Source organism: Microtus oregoni, unplaced genomic scaffold, assembly GCF_018167655.1.
Source record: "Microtus oregoni isolate MIOR12 unplaced genomic scaffold, Mior012 000001F_ref0000356, whole genome shotgun sequence".
NCBI classification, from domain to species: Eukaryota; Metazoa; Chordata; class Mammalia; order Rodentia; family Cricetidae; genus Microtus; species Microtus oregoni.
The window spans coordinates 73,957,230-73,977,288 of record NW_024543060.1 but is presented as its reverse complement, the minus strand read 5'-3'; the positions used below and the strand labels follow the sequence as shown (position 1 = coordinate 73,977,288).

The 20,059-nt window shown below is 36.7% G+C and overlaps 1 protein-coding gene across 2 annotated transcripts in view; it reads right to left on the bottom strand.

Moving 5' to 3' along the window:
- Positions 1-20,059, bottom strand: part of Syt1 (synaptotagmin 1) — a 497,758-nt gene that overhangs the window by 323,733 nt on the left and 153,966 nt on the right. For both annotated transcript variants that reach the window (XM_041665163.1, XM_041665172.1), the window contains exon 3: positions 6,511-6,576. The gene's annotated coding sequence lies outside the window, so the exon portion shown is untranslated. The remainder of the gene's footprint in view (positions 1-6,510; positions 6,577-20,059) is intronic.

Sequence of the window (20,059 nt, the reverse complement as noted above, 5' to 3'; positions counted from 1 at the left end):
TTTGGAAAACAAAAGGGTTTGTAATGGACTGTTTAGGGCATGCATTCAACGTAGCTCCAGTGAGGAAGAAATCAGGCGTGAAGACATTTAATGAGTGCACAGCTATGACAGATCTGGGTTGAGCCAATGCCACTAGATCACTGGAGAGTGAGATCCCTGTTGTTCCGAGATCTGAGATCAAAGATGATCTCACCACACCTAGAAGCGTACATACTGCAGAGATAATGAATTATCATTCATCAAATTATCATTCCATTCTATGCCCATGGAAGGAGCTGCAGAATGCCCAGGACCTCGGATTGAGTCTAGCTATTTTGCAGAATGAGATCAGCATCTGTTTCTAAATGTATATGCGTACTGTCTTAGCAAGTCAGTTTGTACTTCAGTATCTCACTGTCCTCCTTTAGAAAAAGAGGATGTGACAGGACTCCTCACAGACAGGCAATGGCACATGAAGGGCACAGGAGGGAGTAAGGGCTCAGTTAATAGCATCCTCTAGTGTTGCAATAAGTTCTCAGAAGACTTTTGCACTGGCTGGGCTCCCAGATCACAGCTGGGCATAACTTTGTGTAACAGACTGGGCCACCTATGATGTCATGGCCATAATTGTTGACACAGGTACAGAAGGAAGGGCACCCACATTTCTCAATTATTTCTTGTTGGCTTAGAATATCAAAGCCATATTAGTTATATTTGTGCCCAAAGTCATGCTAAAAGCTGCACATTAAAAATTAAAGATTATTTACCTGAGTTTTCAGTTGCAAATGGGGTCTAAAAAAATAAGAAGTCCTCCTTTATATAGAGGGACAATTATATTTTTATTCTGCTACTATATAATTTTATATGTGGGGAACTTAAGATGCAGATGTATGGCCTTTGTCATGTACTATGTATTGAAATCTTACCTTACATATGAAAAGCATAGGTAATCTCTAGTCCATTGCACCTTCCTGAAAAGCTTCTCCCATGAGACAATGTATTCATATTAAAATAAAGATCTTCAGGGCCCCAAAGCAGAGGATTAGAAGACAATGAAACAACACCACTCGGACAGTGGAGGCATGCTGCCTAGAAGGAGCAGCTTCTGTCCTGTCCTAACACTACCTAAAATCTCTGCCCACAGTTGTCTGTTCGGGTTGACAGTTGTGGGAAAAGGGAGGAAGGAAGAAATGCATGGGATGATGGGAAATGAAGACTTACACTTTGTTACTTCTTTGTACTTTCTCCACAGCCTCTGCAAAGGGCATTTCGATCAGGATAAATGTAGGGCCAATGTAATGATACGTGGCATACGAGCCACTTTAAGAACAGAATGACTAAGGAAGAATATTTGGTTTGAAGTAGATTTATATCTGGAAAAAAATACAGCAAAGGTTAGAAAGAAAGAGGCCATTGTGAGTAATCAACCTGAGATGCTTTTCAAATTTTGGATTAGGTTAGAAGAAACGGAGAAAGACGTTATTGTTTGCTTCTCCCTCACGCTCACAGTCCCCATGCCCCAAGCTATAAATATTGTGTCTGGGTGTGAACTGTGGATTTTCACAGCTTCGCTGTGGGGCCATTCTGGGTAAATACCCATCTTATGAAATGAGAGCTAATATCTTAAAATGGACTTGTTATGTAACACTCTCACAAGACTGCCCTGCTCATCTCTCTTGGTTCTTAGCCTTTTTGTTTAATGATAAATTTGTCTATGGCTTTGCCTTTGATGAACCACATTGATAATTCCTCAATTTTTAGGTAGCTAGAGACTGGAATTATTCAGCATTATGTAATTGTGCAAACTCATTTTTATAGAGTTATGTCAATAGGCAAGATTCAGAGCAAAAAGTTCCTGGTCACTATAATACAATGGAATGATAAATTTAGAGACATATTCATGCTCAAAGGTATAATTTCTAAAATTATACAATATTTACAATTTCAAAGGGAAAAATTTCACTATAGTTGAAATATTACACATCTCATAAACAATAATTACTTAAGAAATGATAAAGAGAATAGTGTCAGTGTTACCTATGAGCATACAATGCATAAGAGAATCACAGCTTCCAAATAGACTGCCAAGAACTATTCTCTGCAATACATCTCAAGCTACTGAAAATTCATAGACTATGACTTTGCGTCTCATATGAGTTACAAGCCAATGTATTTTGAACATTTGTTTCAAAGAGCTTTCCCTTGGCCTGAAACATTTTGTATAAATCCACAAAAGTAATTTTTGTAGGACTCATGTGAAAATAAAAAACAGAATAATGACAGAACAAAGAATCATAAGAGCAAGGTGCAGAAGATGTTCAGATGTACAGGGGATCCTATGCTGTGTTTTGTATGTATTTTGGCATAAGGAAAACACAAAGATAAAATTTAAGAAAAAATAATAAAAAAATTCTGTGAATTTACTTTCTGTTGAAGTGGAAGCTGTAACTTTTAAAGTTGGGGTATATCAAAGGCAGAAGATCTGACACTGAATGGGGAGAGGGGTTAGTACTGAGAGCCCATAAAGTTATTAAAAAAAGAGATTTTCATGAAAAAGATTAAAACTACACTCCCACTTACTTTGGCGATTAAAGATTTCAATGAAGATAATTAACTGGAGTACCAAAATGTTAATAAAATGTGTAAATATTTTTTATCAAAGAGGCACACTATAAAAATAATTTTAGTATCTGAGATTTACTTTTGGTAGAAGGATAATTCTGTAGTTTTAGCTTCAGATACCACACACGAAATGTGCCTGGCAGTGCCATCAAATTGCCCCACACTTCAGACAGTTGTAACAGGTGTGATATGCTATGTAGGAGTCTCCATGCAATAATTTGGTAATGAGGGAGAAAGCCTTCCCAGCATCCTTTGCATCATGGTGCCTCTTGATCAGCTCACTCCTGGGTCTAGAGAACAATCAAAGACTGAGTTTGTGCAAGGAAAAGGAGATACACTCCTTCCATGTCTAATACCTTCTTTTGCTTTAAGGACGAAGAGGGTTTCAAAGAGGCTCTTTCTCCCTTCATTGCTTCCTCCTTATTTAGCCCATGCAGATGTGTAAACATTCTACAGTTCTATAGGAATGATCCCTTTGATATTCCAAAGGAGACATTAATAGCAATCATAAAATTACTATTTACTGATGGTGTCATATGAACATCTATAATGAGTAGTTAGTAAACATGTCTTGTCATTCTCAGATAAAAACCTATAAAACAAAAGCTATTTTCATTTTTGTCGAGGAGACGAAGGTAGAATTTGTACCCTCCTTTTGGAGACACAGCATCAGCAGGTGGTAGGAATAGGACTTGAAGAGCATAAAGATTTATAATCAAGAAGGAAAACAATACCACCCAATCAGAAACACAGAGGATTAAAACTGGTTGCTGATTGTTCAGAAAGCTGAGACATTTTGTTTAACCTCTGCAGCTCTGAACTTTACACAATACGTTTTAAAACACAAATGATACTTGCATGAATTTCCCCTGAATTTCAAGTAGTTAGTCTAAGAAATTATGATGCAGAGTGTGCTAACTCCACCAAACAGACCCTCATCAAGGATGGCCCATCTACTCACAGTCACTACTTATCACAGGCATTAAGTGGAGGGCTGAAATCATGCTGCTGTATAATACACTGCCCTACATACCAGAGCTGATAAGTGTTGGAGCTGGGGTTTGAACCGACAGAATTTCCCAAACCTAGTATGCTGCAATAAATCTATTGAAGAAAATTCTTTGGTGTTCCAAAAAAAACCCCCTTGCTTTAGGAAATACACTTTAGCTCCCCCCAAATCAATGACTATAGGAAACCTATTTTAAACAAAGGAAAAAAATTTATTTTTGGTTATTGAAAATAAAATACTGAATGAAACATTAAGTAATTTGATGACTGCTTATAAGATGTGTATCTTGAGAAGATCATTACTCACTATAAGTCCATAACATTCCTGTTTCTTTCTTTTTCTTTTTTATTAGTCCTGTCCCACCATCATTTATGTAGGAGGATAAAAAAATGCCTTGCCTTCACAAGTAGTTTGTGTTAAACGTGGTAACTTGAGAAGGGAAAAACCGAGATTGATTTTTAACAGTGACTCTATCTATTGCTTACAAATGAGGTTGACTTCATATAGTATTTAGTCCTCATTTTCATCATCTGTGAAAGCATGGGACATAAAGTGTCCTTTTGATAACTAAATGAAACAAATCCCATGTCTATCAGAGTATCTCTAAACAAATAAAAGCCCAATAAATGGCTTTCCTTGTTTCCCTTCTCCCTTCCCTTCTTTCTCCTCCTCTCCTTTTTCCTCCCCCATTCTCTTCTTTGTATTTCTTCCATTCACCCACCATCTCTCTCTATATGCACTTATAGTCAATGTTAGTTGACCTATTAGACTAGAATTCTCAGTTCTGTTGTTAGGTAAGAGAGCTCAGGTAAAGGAGCTAGCCTGCCTTACTCTCCATACATTAGAGGGGACAGTCGGTAAAATGAGGATATTAGGCTAGAGACCTGTGTGTTTCTGTGAGCCCTTGGCACTATGCTAGTCCAAATGCCACATTACCACCCTCACACCCCACTCAGACTTTCATTGGCTAACAGTGATTTATTACTTCTGATAATGAAAGACTTCACTCAGTGAAACCTGTGAGTGTCGTTTCTAAATAATATTTATTCTCTGGTAATCCACAGAAAGAAAACATTTTGGTTATAGTCTTCTTTCTAGGAGAGTGTTTCTTACCTGAATGGAAACTTCACACTCTGTCATCCCAGGAAAGAGAAGCCATTAATAGTAGTCGTTCTTTGAGTGAGAACATCAACTCCCACAGGTATTTAGTGAGATTTAGCAAATCTAGGATAATACAACTAGCTCCCAAGGAGCATGCCTGAGTGTCTGAATGATTTTTCGACGTCTCCTTTCTGCTATTATGATTATCTAATGTAATCAGTGAGTGCGGACCATGGTATTCTTCACAGTGTTACTAAGCACTTAGAGGTTGAGAAGCAAATTATAATTTAAAAACAATTTCAGCAGCCCTTTATCCCCGAGTCCTTATTTTAATCACAAGACTTCTGCGAAATATAAATGCCTGTACTCCAAGCTTTTTTCCTGTAATATTTTAATTATCAACTTCTTTTCAATTATCAATCTTCTAATCATTTCACTTTATCAGAGTACTTTATCCATAAATATATTAATATATAAATGGAATAAATTACATTTTTTAAAAAAGCATACAAGTTTAAGCTGGGCAGTGGTGGCCCACGCCTTTAATCTCTGTACTCAGGAGCCAAAGGCAGGTGAATCTCTTTGAGTTCGAGGCCAGCCTGGTCTACAGAGAGAGTTCCAGGCTAGGACCACACAGAGAAGGCCTGTCTCGAAAAAGCATACAACTTTAGATTAGACTCAGAGTTTTCATTGTTTTTGTGTCTATCTCCCAGTGATTTAGTGTACACTTGTCAAATAGAAGACACTCAAAAGCTGAGATGAATGGCTGCCCTAAACCACAAGTAATACACCAGGAAAAGGCACAAATTCTTTCCTTGGAAACTATTTTCTTCAGGATTATCCCAAATAAATAAATAGGTCTCATTATTAGAATGTGAACCTTCTAACAGACACTTCACTAAATCCTACTTCAACTCACAAATGAAAATACCAAGAGCTTTATCATTCTACTCAGGCCATAGATCAAGTACATATAAAAAAAGATCAGAAGAAAGTTCACTGATAACTCTTCATAATGATATTACAGTTAGAAGGTGAGAAATGATAACATTCTTGTAGATATTTTTGGAGGAATGCCATTTTCAGCTCTTTTTAAATCAACCATACTATTAAAGTCCTATGATGTGGGTCACTAATATTGATACTGATGCTACTTCTCTATTGTACTGGTTTTAATATTCACACACTCAAATTTTATAGTTCTTCGCATCCCAGGAACCTTTATGTTGTCAACAAATCAATCAAAGTGATAGCATCAAGATATACATAATTCTGCTTAATGAAAATGTATTTAGAAAAAGTATTGCTGGTATAAAGTCATAGCTAAAGATGGAAATACATTTCACAGTTAAGCCTTGAGAAGATTAGAAAGAAATGAAATAATGAGAATAAAATGCAGACTTTAAGACTTCTATTATTTGACACAATTATGTTTAATGACTGTAAATAAGCCATGCCTATTAACCTTTCAAGTTTGTCCAGAGGAGTAAATTTTCTATCACATAAAAGAAAACTAATCACTCGTGCTTTTTGTCCCCGTGGGAATGGTCCAATGTTACTTAAAAATATACGGAGTCAACTTAAATATTTCAGCGCATAGATTACCTTCCCATTTATCTAAGAGGATTATAGGAAAAAATCATTTCCAGTGGACTCTAGTGAATAAAAATTGAGTTTCAGAATGCGTTACTTACTTGCTATTCTGGTTTCGAATCTTAAAAATTAGGAAGGTAAATATTTGTGTAAAAGATGATCTAATTTTGCAGAAGTTCTGGTATAGTTGTCATTAAAGAACTTACTGTTCTGCTGTGGTGTTCTGGAATATTTCGGGGTATTTGCTTCTTTCAGAATCTCCTTTCTTCAATCTAAAAGAAAAACAGGACATATGACAATAATTTGAGACTGTCTTAAATAAGACATCAGTTTTACTGATATTTCTACCTTATATTCTTGCAATATGTCCATCTAAATACAAAGTATGCCATTCTCATGATTATTTAGTATACACAATATAGTGCAGAAAATAATAGAATTTTAAAATTGGTTTGAGAACTTGGATGAGAACTGTGTGGATAATTTATATACTCATTTTATAAAAGGTAAATTACAAGATTATGCTCTTCATAGTGCTTTCGATTACAATGAAAACAAGAAATCAGAGATAATATTGAATCGGTGTAGTATTTTCATAAGTCTCATACAGTTTCCAGAGCATTCATGCTTATTTCTATACCAAAAATTTATATGAGTGTTTCAAATCAATCTTACACATTTTCTTGGAGTTAGAAAATCTTCAATATATCATGACTATCTTACTATTTTCAGAGATTAATTGTGGTCTAGATACAATCTAATCCTATTCTAGCACACTGAATACATCTATAAACATGCATGTATACAGACATACAAACCTATCCAGCATTAGGAGAAAAGTAAGTATACTAATGAATGGACAGCATTCAATATAGTCTCGGAGAATAATAATATAAAATTCTTTTCAAGAGTCAATAGCAGACTTGCTTTAATGCAGTAAATAATGTTATCAAAATTTTCTGATCTGGTTTGACAAGCTAGAAATTCACAAATGAAAATTTAACAGTATTGAAGAAAAGTACCGGTTACAACAAGTTCTCGTTATTTTTAGTTCTCAGAATGTTAAGTTCGAAGCCAAGAGACCACAGAAAAAATTTAAAAATGGGGTTCCGATAGGCATTCCGGTCTGTTCGCCAGAACTATGAAAATATTACAATGACAGCCTTTCTCGCTCCTGGCCCACAGAGGTGCTGAGTGGAACAGATCCGAAGTGACAACTCTGCTTCCTGAGCCACGTTCACTGCATCTGTTCAGCAGTTTAGTCTCCAGGGTCTGCTTCCTCTTGATTGCTGCCTGAAACTCGACTGTTTTCTAGTAAAATTCACAAGCAACCTTGATGTGAGGATGCACTTACATTTACCCGACTCTCTCTTAAACATATGATCTCTAGCCATAGTCAACTTCATGTAAAATCTCAGTACATTCTCTGAGTATACTGCCATATTTTATGGACGCAAAACCTACAGCAAGATTCTGTGTGTACACATGAAGAGACGGTGACATGCAACACTTTGTAAGAAATTAGAAAATGTGTTACGAAAAAAAATCATTTCACCAAAAAACAAATAAGAGATGATTTGATGGTATATGTACCTAATCTTATTACTCACCAAGGGTCAGGCTTCCCTAAGGGATGTCGTGAAAGGATTAAACAGCTTTTGTGACTTATTCTGTCTACAGGGCTTTGATTTTGTTTTGGCTTTATGTACATAATCTGTCACAAGGATAAATGGGTAAGCCTGCTGTACTGTAGGGCACAAATAACTATTTTATACTTAATCTATACTCGGAATATGGTTATATACACTCTTTTTTATGGTAGCCAATTCCTGTCTCTTGGTTGTATAAATGCCTTCTCTTTAATCTAGAAGGAACAAAAAACAAAAGGCAGGCTACATCATTGCTGAAGCCAGCTCATCACTTATCTGCGTGCTGGTGGAAGTAAAGCCACCCCAATCCTCAGGTTCACTCAGCTAATTTCTTGTATTGAGGCTTGGTTCTTTTATGATTTGGCATGGAACTTAAATAATAATATCGGTTTTGGTAGGTTTTTCATAAAATATTAGATATACTAAAAGTCAATATGGGTGATGAGGTCTTATTTTCATCTAGTACTAGAAGTAGGTTTGACAAAGGGGAAGAAAAACTATGAGACTCAGATTGTTCTTGGTAGAAGCAGACAGAAAGTGAGCCATTTAACTTGTAGCCCTTATGATAATGCCATTTACAGAATTAAGCCAAACCTTACATGTTTTAGACACCATGAATATGCTTTACATTTTTGCCATTTTTTTGTGGTCAGAGAAACATTAGTAATTTTAATACTGGAGATACAGAAGCAGCAGCTATAAAGCTTCTAAAATATACTTATTCTATATAATGACTAAAACCAACAATTATGTACAAACTTTAGTTTTAGACATCTCAAGCATTCTGGAGTTATTAATCTTAAAATTTCTCTAAGGTTGCATCCTGTTAAGTATTCACTTAGGGCTGAAATTGGGAGTACACTCTGAAATCTTGCAAGGAGGTACCTAAGTCAAGTGACTCACAAGAGAAGAGTGGTCCGGAAGCTTTATGTGTCAACACTGTAAGATGCACTCACAGCTTTCTCTCCTGGACCACATAGGACAGAGCTGCTGAAACTCATGGCTAGGATGGAGTTGTAAGGCTGAGTCGCAATGCTCTTAGCACAGATCTTTCTAAGCCTAAGGGATTTGGTCAGAGATTCTGAGAACGACAGGCAGCAAGCAGATATTACTTGAAAACATACCATTATTCAGGTCATTTCAGACTGAATAGATGTAAGCTTTTAGATACGCAAACAAAACATCGCACATCTGAACGCATTGCCTGATCAGATTTGGTGCACGATTAAAGGTGGGGGTGAGCAACACTCACTGTCAACACCATTCACAGAGATAACGCAATTTAGTTGTGGGCTGTAAATTAGGCAATGGTAGTGTGTCAGTGGGAAAATGCCCATCTTTGATAACTACTCTTTGCAATGTAAGAATATATCCTGGTTAAAGAAAATAAACTGAAATATGCAATAAAGAAAGAAGTTAGGACATCCCAAGTCTTCAGTGCAAAACTAAGATACTTGTAGACTTCTAAAATACCTAAGCATGCTGTATGTTGCTTAATTTAATAAATGGATTTTTTTATAAGAATCACACATTGTGAACAATTTCTGATTACTGTTAAATAGACTGTTTTGCATACATATTTATAGATATAGACATATACACATGTATGTATAGGGAGAAAAGAGCAAGAGAAAGATGATGTATGATAGTAGAGTAAGCCATTGGTGAATCCACACAGGGGCATATGGGAACGTGTAATGTTCATGTAGCTTTTTGTTAAGTGTTTAAAGTCACAGGAAAACAAAGATAAATAATAGACAATAAAACTATCTTCAAAATACATCACTTGGAAGCAGAATACCATTTTTACTAGTTCTATATTATTACAGAGAACTGTGACTAATTTTAGGCTGTTCATTAAGTATAAGATTGCCTTGTATTTAATTATAAAAGCTAATGCTTATTAGATGGTATTAGACAATGAAAACGAAATAATTTATCAAGTGAAGCAGTGGACTAAGAAATGCTTCCTACATAAATGCTACCATGGCACATACTATGGTACTTCTTGTAGGTACAGAAAAAGGCAAAAATATACCAGTATTGATTTTGTTTGAAAAAGAAGATTTTAGAATAAGGGAACTTATCTATTTTCCTCCTCCTCCTCCTCCTCCTCCTCCTCCTCCTCCTCCTCCTCCTCCTCCTTCTCCTCCTTCTCCTCCTTCTCCTCATCTAACTCTTTTGATAACCATTTATGTGGATTGTGTCTATGAGCCTGTGCTAGTTGTTATAGAAGCAAATGTTCAACAACAAGGAAGAAAAAGGAAGGGTAACAATAAAGGAGCTACTTATTTTTGTTGTTATGACACTTTATTTTCCAAGTCAACAAATATTAAAACATTTCTTGGCAGTTGGAGTTATAATAATCACACGCTGGGTTCACCGTGTTTAACATTTTCATTACACTCAAAATAATTGTTTTAGAATGGGGGGCGGATGATAACGAGGCAGAATGGTATTAAATTGGGTGAGCCAGTCTGTACCTTGAAGAGAAGGATGGGAATTAATTAAACGAGAAACTTGGGAGAAGTTAATTGGGGCTGAGGAAAGATAAGGGCACTATCAAGGCATAAAGAAATGAAACTATAACAAAAGATCGGGCGGGACATCCCACTGCACACACCTAGGAGAGAAAATCATTGCAGAGTCATAAACAGCACGAGCTGCAGAGTGCCTAGGGGTGCCTCGGTTGGCTTCACAGCTCCTAAGAATAGTTCCTGTCACACAAATAAATGTTTGCTGGGCGAGCAATATTGTGTATTGACAAAAGTAAAATCCAGTTTCCATCTTATACAATTTTGATTCCTTCTCTATCCCGTGTTTGACCCTAGGCAAATCACTTAATCTGTTCTGACCCCAATTTCATCATCTGTGAAATGAAAGAGGGAAAAGGTCATTCTCCAAGGTGCCTTCCAGCTCTAAACACTGCTGTATAGAGTTCTATTTAGTAAAATAGTCAGTTGGGAACATTTTTGTAGGAGATAATATTCTGATATGAGTTCTACATGAAAAGAATCGGGGGAAAACAGAAAAGATGAATAATGGAGTAATGCATTCATTCAAGTAATGAAAAATAAATCCTTTTGAATAAAAGATTTTTATGTAGGGGCGGCTTATGGTTTTTGTATGAAGTGACATTTGCATGGACAACTGACAAAGATATGCAGACAAAGAACTCTGTACTTGCTGATTTTTATTTATAACTAGAATGACGTCATACCTTGCTCGCATCCTCATCTAGAGTCCTGGAGAGAGAGAATGTGCTCAAAACAAGGCATCAAGTTGCAGAAGCTTAGACAACTGCGAGTGTACCCTACAGAACTGGGAATGCCCATCTTGGAGAAGAGAAGCTCAGCTGTATATAAATTCCCTGGACCAGTCTCAAACTCAGCTGAGTTTGAGCATCATATCCATGATATCTTCTGTCCGAATACTGATTTCCTTGTGTCTTTTTGTTCTGATCAGTCATCTCGTACCACCTTCTATCACACCATTTAGCAATGCATTCACATAACACGTAATTGCTCCATGTCTCTATTCCAGCTGTGATGCGTTTGTCTTTCTAACTAGAGCTGGCCACATACCATACATGTCCATGTTTCCTTTAAATGAGGTACTTAATGAGTCAATATTCCATATAGGTGGAGAAAAAAAAGGGCATACTCTGAGTTCAGACATGGATAGGAATGTTGGCAGCCACCACAAATGTCTTTCCATTATCAAGCCTAACTGGTGATTTTAAAAGTCTCTATCTTGTCTTGTTAATCATTGTCCAATTATCACAGGCATTTTGGAAAGATGGGTCATGGTGGTTATTACTTGGTGGTGAAAGGAACATGGATTTTTAATGACAAGAGTCCAACTAATTTTTCAAAGCACACAATGATATGACAGGACTTCTGGACATTGAGATCTGACCTACTGGTGACAGAGGAGGAGGCTGTTTTCTTAGCCATTTTAGAACAGAGTGGAGTATGTCTTAGGAGTTTATGTTCAAATCTAGACCACTGTAGCAAATACATATTTGGATGTAGCACTTGTATCTGTGGGTTAGAGGGTATTGGGGTAATAGATGTGCAGAAGAAAAGGAACACAAAAGGGGAATAGGACTTTTAAGAAGAGGTCCAAGCTCAGAGCTTTATTTCTGGCTTATTAATTTTTGTAGCTGGAGCTAAAACAGAGAGTCTCATACAAGGCAGGCAAATGTTCTGCCACTGAGTGCCAGCTCTAGTGTTATGAATAGTTTTTATAAAGAAAGTTGAAAGTCTGTAGCTATCTTTACATAGTGTTCTAATTTACTATATAAACAATATACCTTTCATGATAGGACAGAAGATGGTGAGATCATAAGAAATGAAGATATGTTGACTTCGCTTTTATGACTTCCTGGGTGTTTCACTAGGGAGGGTGGGGTTGCAATTCTCTACCAAAATTTAGGTTGCTGTGAAGAAAACGATGTATGTAGACCTGGTTTGCTACAAATTCAAAACCAGTACTGTGCTGGAGACTATTTATAAATGAGACGTTAGAACACTGCATGAGGTATCTCCAGTTGGATGGCAGTAGCTTTATCATTTGTGCTTGTGTGCAGTTCAGCAACATCCCCTGTGGTGGCCAGGGTACCCAGGTATAGGGCTTACAGTGCTAGGTCAACCACAACAATCCCGTAGCCATAGAGGAAGGGTTCTTTGGTTTGCTTCTGTTGAGCACCACAGAAACTATATGGTAGAAGTTAGCCTCTTCAGGATATCCTGTAAGCGTTAACATGGCTAGTTTGGAAAAAGCAACAGAGCTAAAAAAATTATTACTGCTACTTACTAACACACACTCAGTAGACCGCATGTGTTTATCACACCCGTCGCCACAGGGATGAGGTGATGTAGGTGTTAAATATCTTGATTTACATATGAGCAAGCGAAATTCACAACTTCCTTATAGTAAGTGTTGGAGCCAGGATCTAAATTCAGTTCTGTTAGGATCGAAATCCAGTTTTTAACTAGTAACATGGTTGTGGTGCCGGAGCTGCTGCCGCTGCACTTGGAGAAGCTGGAAAACCAATTTTCTATGTCTTTATCTATCATGGATTGGGTGAATCATCTTGAAACCATTGGCAAAAGGTTGTCATCATCACGGCTTCTACAATACATGTAGAAAATGTAGTAAAAGGAACTCAATCTACGGCTTTATTGGGATATCCTGAATTGGTGAAAGTAGTTGGATCTACATAACAACTAAGGAACTAAATAAAGCCTTTAAAAATTAAAGCTTTCCAAGCAATGTGTAATATGGATTTTCTGTTAATTTTATTTCTTGAGATTATAATAAATTGTATCATTTCCATCTTCCCTTTCCTTTCTCCAAACCCTTCCTTATCATATTACCCTCCTTGATGTCTTTCACATTCATATTCTCTTTTTAAATAAATTGTTACATCCATTTCTAAACCAGCATAATCCCTAACTGCATTCTAAATATTTGTACTTAGATCCACATATAAGTGGAGACACAATGTGATTCATGCCCAGTATCACAACTTCTAAATTAAACAGTTTGCAAATTAACAAAGCGTATTACTCTCCATGGGAAGACGATTCCATGCAGTCAGATGGTTCTCAGGATACATTTATCATGAGATAAAGAAGACATTTTTATATGCGTGCTTTAAATGATGGGTTATATATTTCCACACAGTTCCCAAAAGATAATACTGGTAGTAAATAAAACTACATGGTCACTGAGCCCTAAAGATTCATTGTCTCAAAATCAGTCAATAAGTCATGAAACAAAGCTGAAATCATCATCGCAGGGCTGGGAAGCATAAGTCCACACCCACCAAACAGCTACACTTGACATTTTTTAGACTGTTAGATCTCAGGAAAAAGATCCTCTGGTCAAGCCTTGGAAGCTAAGTTTTCCTCTGATCCTGTCATCCCTCATTCTCCCCAAAGGCAAGCTGCAGAAATTCCAACTTCCCTATTCCAATTCAGGTCATAGAAAACAGACAACCTCTTCCCTAAAACCAGTCTACTTAAAAGCATTGCCGTAAAATTGCTCTGATTTGTCTATGTAAAGGACAGGCACAAAAGAGCACTCTGAGTTGCTTTGTTAGATTTTTTTAGGTCATAAATTCCACATTCTAAAAGGGGCCAGCTCTGTGGGTGGAAGGAGAGCTTCAGAGAGCCCTTGCTTGCTCATAACTTTTGACCCTAAATCTATCACTATTGGATTAGTCCCTTCTGTTCAACCAGGTTTTACATAGCTACCCAGGTTTTACCAAACCCAAGCACAGCAACAGATTTTTCATTCAGTGTCTTTGGGTCTTTCAAGAACTCCACTGTCTTGTAAAATTATGATCAATTAAATTTGTATGGTTTTTGTCCTGTTATTTGTCTGGTTATAATAACTGTCTTTTGCCAACTTATTCAACAGATTCAATGGTCAAATATGTAGAGGAAAAGTTTATACTTGTCTACAAAATGGGTAACTGTTCCATTACAAAAGCCCTAGAAGAAAAAAAATTTCAAATATACTTTGGATAGATTATATATTACTGTTTGGCATGGTGGTAAACACCTTTAATCCCAGCACTTGAGTGGGAGAAGCACACAGATTGGTATGAGTTTGAGACCAGCCTGGTATACATAGAGAGTTATGGGAAAGCCAAGCCCACACAGTGAGACCTGTCTCAAACAAACAAACAAATGGTCAAACCCAAAATATTCTCTCCCCCCGATTTGGGAGAAAAAGTTCCACTTCATATTTAGATGAGAAAATTGTCAAAGATGATGATGAAATTTAATTCTGAAACTGAATATGTTTTAAGTTATTATTTCAGAACCACGGATTTTAGATTATCCACCCAAAGGAAAGAACAGAGGATGTGTAGAAAGTAAAAGTGTAGGAGGACATGCTCATAAAGACATAAGACCTAACCCCTCAGTTTCAATTAATTTTTCCCCTTAGAATGGACATAAATGTAATCCTTCAAAATTCTAAACCAGTCATTTATTCCGAGAGGAAGTTTGGGCAAACAATTATGGTTTGAAGAAACCATAATTAAACTACCCCATTAGGACGGGGAATGCAGATAATTCACACTAAATTTTTTTCTCAAAGCAGCAGTTAGGTGCACGGCCATTTGAGAATTGCAGCAGTGTTCAATAGAATTTCGCATTAAAAACTGACACTATTTTGCCTAGTATGAAAGGGAGGCTCCTTTCACCCATGAAATGAAATAATGAACAGAATAAAAGCCGATCAAGTGTGGCAATGACGTGGCTGAGCTGTTTTCTCGGCTCCTGTTCTCTGATCCTTCAGATGTCTAATGTGAAAGGCAACTGATTTTCACTGTCAAAAGAATATGTTCAGGAATATCAGAGTAATTCCTATGGAGCGCACAGATTTCCTGGGAGATAGGGCTCTATGAAGGGATTGTAAAGGTCTGGGTTGAGGCTCTCTGATATAGAGCTCAATGGGAAACCAACCTTGAATGTAAAATTATAATTACTTTGGAATTACATGCTTTATAACCAGAGTGTGTGTGTGTGTATGTGTGCGTATATATATATATATGTATATGTATGTATTTGTGTGTATAGATATGTGTATATATATATATATATATATATGTATTTATAAAGTATCCCCTGAATGATCTCTTATTGCAATTTCATTTTTAGCCTTTAAGAACAAAATTATTTTTAGCATAATCGTTTCTGTATTCTTGAAATTGAGAACACCAACAACAGACCCTACCACATAATAATTCACCCTCACAACTTCAATGGCGTCTACCAATGCGGGCTTGTAATTTTACTCACAAGAGCAATCCAAACCCAGACACGAAGGTGATTAAATAATTTAAATTCTAAATACATTAAGAATGGTACAACATGGTTGACAGAGGTTGATGGAAAGTTCGAACCTTGTTGGAAACAAACACGAATCACAGTCTTATTGTTAAAACTGGAGGTGGCCTCCCGTGCCACGAAGGTTCCGTGTCTCTCGCGGGCAAATTTCAACAACTTCTCTAAGGCACTATTCTAGAAGCTCTCTGGTATATAAAAGAGCACAAGTCATTGCCCGATCTTGACAATTACAATCACAACCATCACCACTCTGCGTACTAACTCTACACTGACATCTCTTTCTGTTACAGCTGTTAGTTAATAGTGGGGCAATGGAGGGGGCTCAAGAGAATTGTCAATGTACAATCCTCGGTACATTGTCCTGCATGTATGACGTTCTGAATTAACACCGGTTGAGCGGAATGAATTCCAAGCACCCCGCCAGTGCCTTTCTCTACGTACTAATAACATTGTATTGCTGACAACGTTCTCTGCTCCTTTGGTGGCACAGTTGACTCAGGTCTTCAATTGCAATTGGACTTAATCTTAATGCTCCATCTTATTTCTGCGCACGCAGGCCTGTGGAGCTTCTTTTATAGCCCAGCTATTTAGGAAATGGAGCTACAGTTTTCGCTATATGAAAACGTTTAATAAAAATTAGTAATTGGATCGTCCCAGATACTACCTTTTTTAAAAACTTTACCCTCTTTACAACTTTGAATCACAGGTCTCATTTGGGCACCTATTCGTCTGCCTAGCTTCAAATCAAACTTCATAAGCTCCTTATTTTATTACTCATGGCTGTCACTATGTGGATATGGAGAAACTAATTATCTTCCATGACATTTTGCGTTTAAGTGTAAAACATTTTTAATCCTATACAGAGATATATAAAGTGAATTCAATACTCTTTGAGATCACAGATGGTAAAAGTGTCATGGTAGATTTTTTTCCCTTTGTGAGTATATACTTTATATTTGTTATGGGTAGGAATTGCAAAACTAGAATATTGCATCTTATTACATATTACGTTTTACACTCTGTTCTCCCTACAGTTGTCTGATAAATGCTACCCCTTGTACCTTATATCTTGCACATTTGCTTTTATATTAATAACAGTAAGTAAGATAAAGAGCCAGAATTAATTCTTTGATATGTTTATCATAAGGGACATATAGTAGAGAACTCTCAAGGAAAGTCACCTGAACAGGGAGTTGGAATCAACAGACTGGTGAAGTAGAAAGCAACCTACAAACTGACAAGTCTCCTGTACTTTTTAAAACCAGACTGCCTATAATCCTAAACAGTTCTTCCTGTACGGCGTAGTATTCATGTTCATTTTTTTTAAGTGCTTTAAAATGTAAGTTTTCTTTTATTTTTTTTCCATTTATTTATTTATTAAAGATTTCTGTCTCTTCTCCGCCACCTCCTCCCATTTCCCTCCCCCTCATGTTCATTTTTTAAAAGTAAACAAGTGCCAATAAAGTACACTGACAGGGGAGACCTGGCTCACAAAGGCACAATTTATTACCACTCAAAACTGTCTACTTGTGGTAGTTTGAATAACTATGACCCTATAGACTCATAGGTTTGAATGCTTAGTCACCAGACAGTGGTACTATTTGGAAGGCTTTGGGAAGGCTTAGAAGGATTAGGAAGTTTGGTCTTGGTGAAGATGTGGTGTTGTTGGAGGGAGCATGACACTGAAAGTGGGCTTGGAGGTTTCATAGCCCTCATAGCAACCCACGGTCGTCCTCTCTCTGTCAGTTGCCCATGCATCAGGATGTGGCTCTCAGCAACCACTTTAGCTCCATATCTGCCACCATGCTCCTGTCCCCACCCATTCTCTATGCCATGGTGATAATGGACTGACCCTCTGAAACGGTATGCAACCCCAATTAAATGCTTTCTTTCTTCAAAGCTGCCTTGGTCATGGTGTCTCCTCAAACAATAGAACACTGACTCGGCCATAGCTCTTTTTAAAACTGGAAGTTGGAACCAAATACAGGAATAATATATTTGATATGTTACTTTTATCTCCCTTAGTAAAATGCTTGCATTGGCTTTTTTAAAAGTTTTTTTTTCTAAATTTTGAGATCATAACATAATTAACAACATTTCTCCCTTCCCTTTCCTCTCTCCAAACCTTCCTACAATCCACTTCCCATGCTCTTTAATATGCATGGCCTCATTTTTCACTAACCGTTAACATTACTTAGTTACTTGTGTGTATGTTCTCAGGAATGATCGTTAGCACTGGACAACCAATTGGTGTGCTCTTTTTTGGGGAAGATCATCTCTCTCATTCCCAGTTTTTCTCAGTTGCCAGTTGTTCTTTTGCTCTGTCTACACTGGTATGTCCGTTGGTGTTGTCCTTATACAGCTCACATTTGGACAGTCATGTTGGTGAAACTTTCTGGGTATAGATACAGATCTTTCCAGAAGATACATCTCACAGGAAAGTCCTTGAAGACTGGCTTAAAAACAGTTTTAATATAAGAAGAATCAATAATTATGGCATTAAGTCGGTATCAATATAATTAAAAACATCTCGATTTTTTTTAGTCAAATTAAATTTTATATACGAAGCTTATGTAAGTTAGATTTTATGAGATTATATAAATCCCTAAAAATTATATTTCTGCTTATATTCTTAATTGAAGTGCTGGAGATTAAGCTTGGGAGTCTTGCTAATACTAAGCAAGCATTCTACTATCGAGTTATGTCTCTAACCACAGACAAATATTTCCTGTTGCTTTGATAAAAACACGATGACCAAGGCAACTTAGTGTGGAGAGGGGTTATTTAGGCTTGTGGTAACAGAGGGTGAGTCCATCATCAGTATAGCAAGGAAGCATTTCAGTCACAAGCATGGTGGCTGGAACTAGAATCCATCTGCAGACACATATATCCTCCAGCAAGCCCACTCCTCTTAAACCTACCCAAACAGTTCCACCAACTGGGGACCAAAGATTCAACTCCTGAAACTACGAGGAACATCTTTTTCAAACCACACAATGAATGTATACTATTGACCTACATATAGGTGATTTTAGATAGACACTTCTAAAAGTATGCATGAATAAGAGATATATTCAAATGTATATAGCAGTTGTTAGAGTTATTATACTCCAGAGACAATAATTGAAATATAGTGTAATTATCTGACATGATATATAAGTAAGGAATCAACCAATCTTATCTAAATCTAATCAATAAAGAATATGTACCCATACATTTAAGACAAGTTAAAGTTGAAATATCATTTAGTCTTAACAATTAATTAAAAAGAAACTGTTAAAAGACTATTCATGTTTATTTTGTAGAGTGATTGCTTCTCCAAGGTGATTGATTCATTCACCACATGTATTCATTCAAAATATTCCATTGCTCAAAATATTTGCTTTGGGCAAGGCACTATTCAAAGAGGAAAACACCTGAAGGAATTCTTTTTCCAAAAAAAAATTAATTGAGAAGGCGAGGTACTCAGTGAGGAGGTAAACCCACTGCTAACTCTCTGCTTGAGGCAGACTAGGGTAAGTTCCCAATATATAAAAACTAAATTCTGTAGACGAGCAAGTCCTGGAAACACCTGGTCCCTGAAGGAAAACCACATTTTCTGCGTTTGAAAGAGAATCTGGTTGAACGTATTCTATTAGTTTATACATTTTTAAAAAACTCCTGCTTAGTTGGGCAGTGGTGGCACACGCCTTTAATCCCAGCACTCGGGAGGCAGAGGCAGGTGGATCTCTGTGAGTTCGAGGCCAGCCTGGTCTACAAGAGCTAGTTCCAGGACAGGAACCAAAAGCTACGGAGAAACCCTGTCTTGAAAATCCAAAAAAAAAAAAAAACAAAAAAACAAAAACAAAAAAAACCAAAAAACCCCTCCTGCTAAGCAATATTTAATAAATTAATTAATATAGGAATAATTTTCAAAGAGACTTAGTATGTATCTAGCATTGACAAGTATATGCAGAGAATAAAAGTGAGGACAGCAAATCAGGTATGATATAAAAAAGAAAGAAGTGGACTTAAATGTATTAGAACTGATGCTGTGTACATGGTTAGTAACTCAACATCTGGCTGATACCTCTTTCCAGAACTGAATAGAGAACCATTATCTTGACAACACAGTTAGTTATAAAATTATCTTTATTTGCAAAAGTATTACTATAAAATTTCTTAGTGCTTTGGGCAAGATACTATTCAAAATGGAGTTCTTAAACATTTATTGCAGCTGTAACTAATTAACTTCTAAT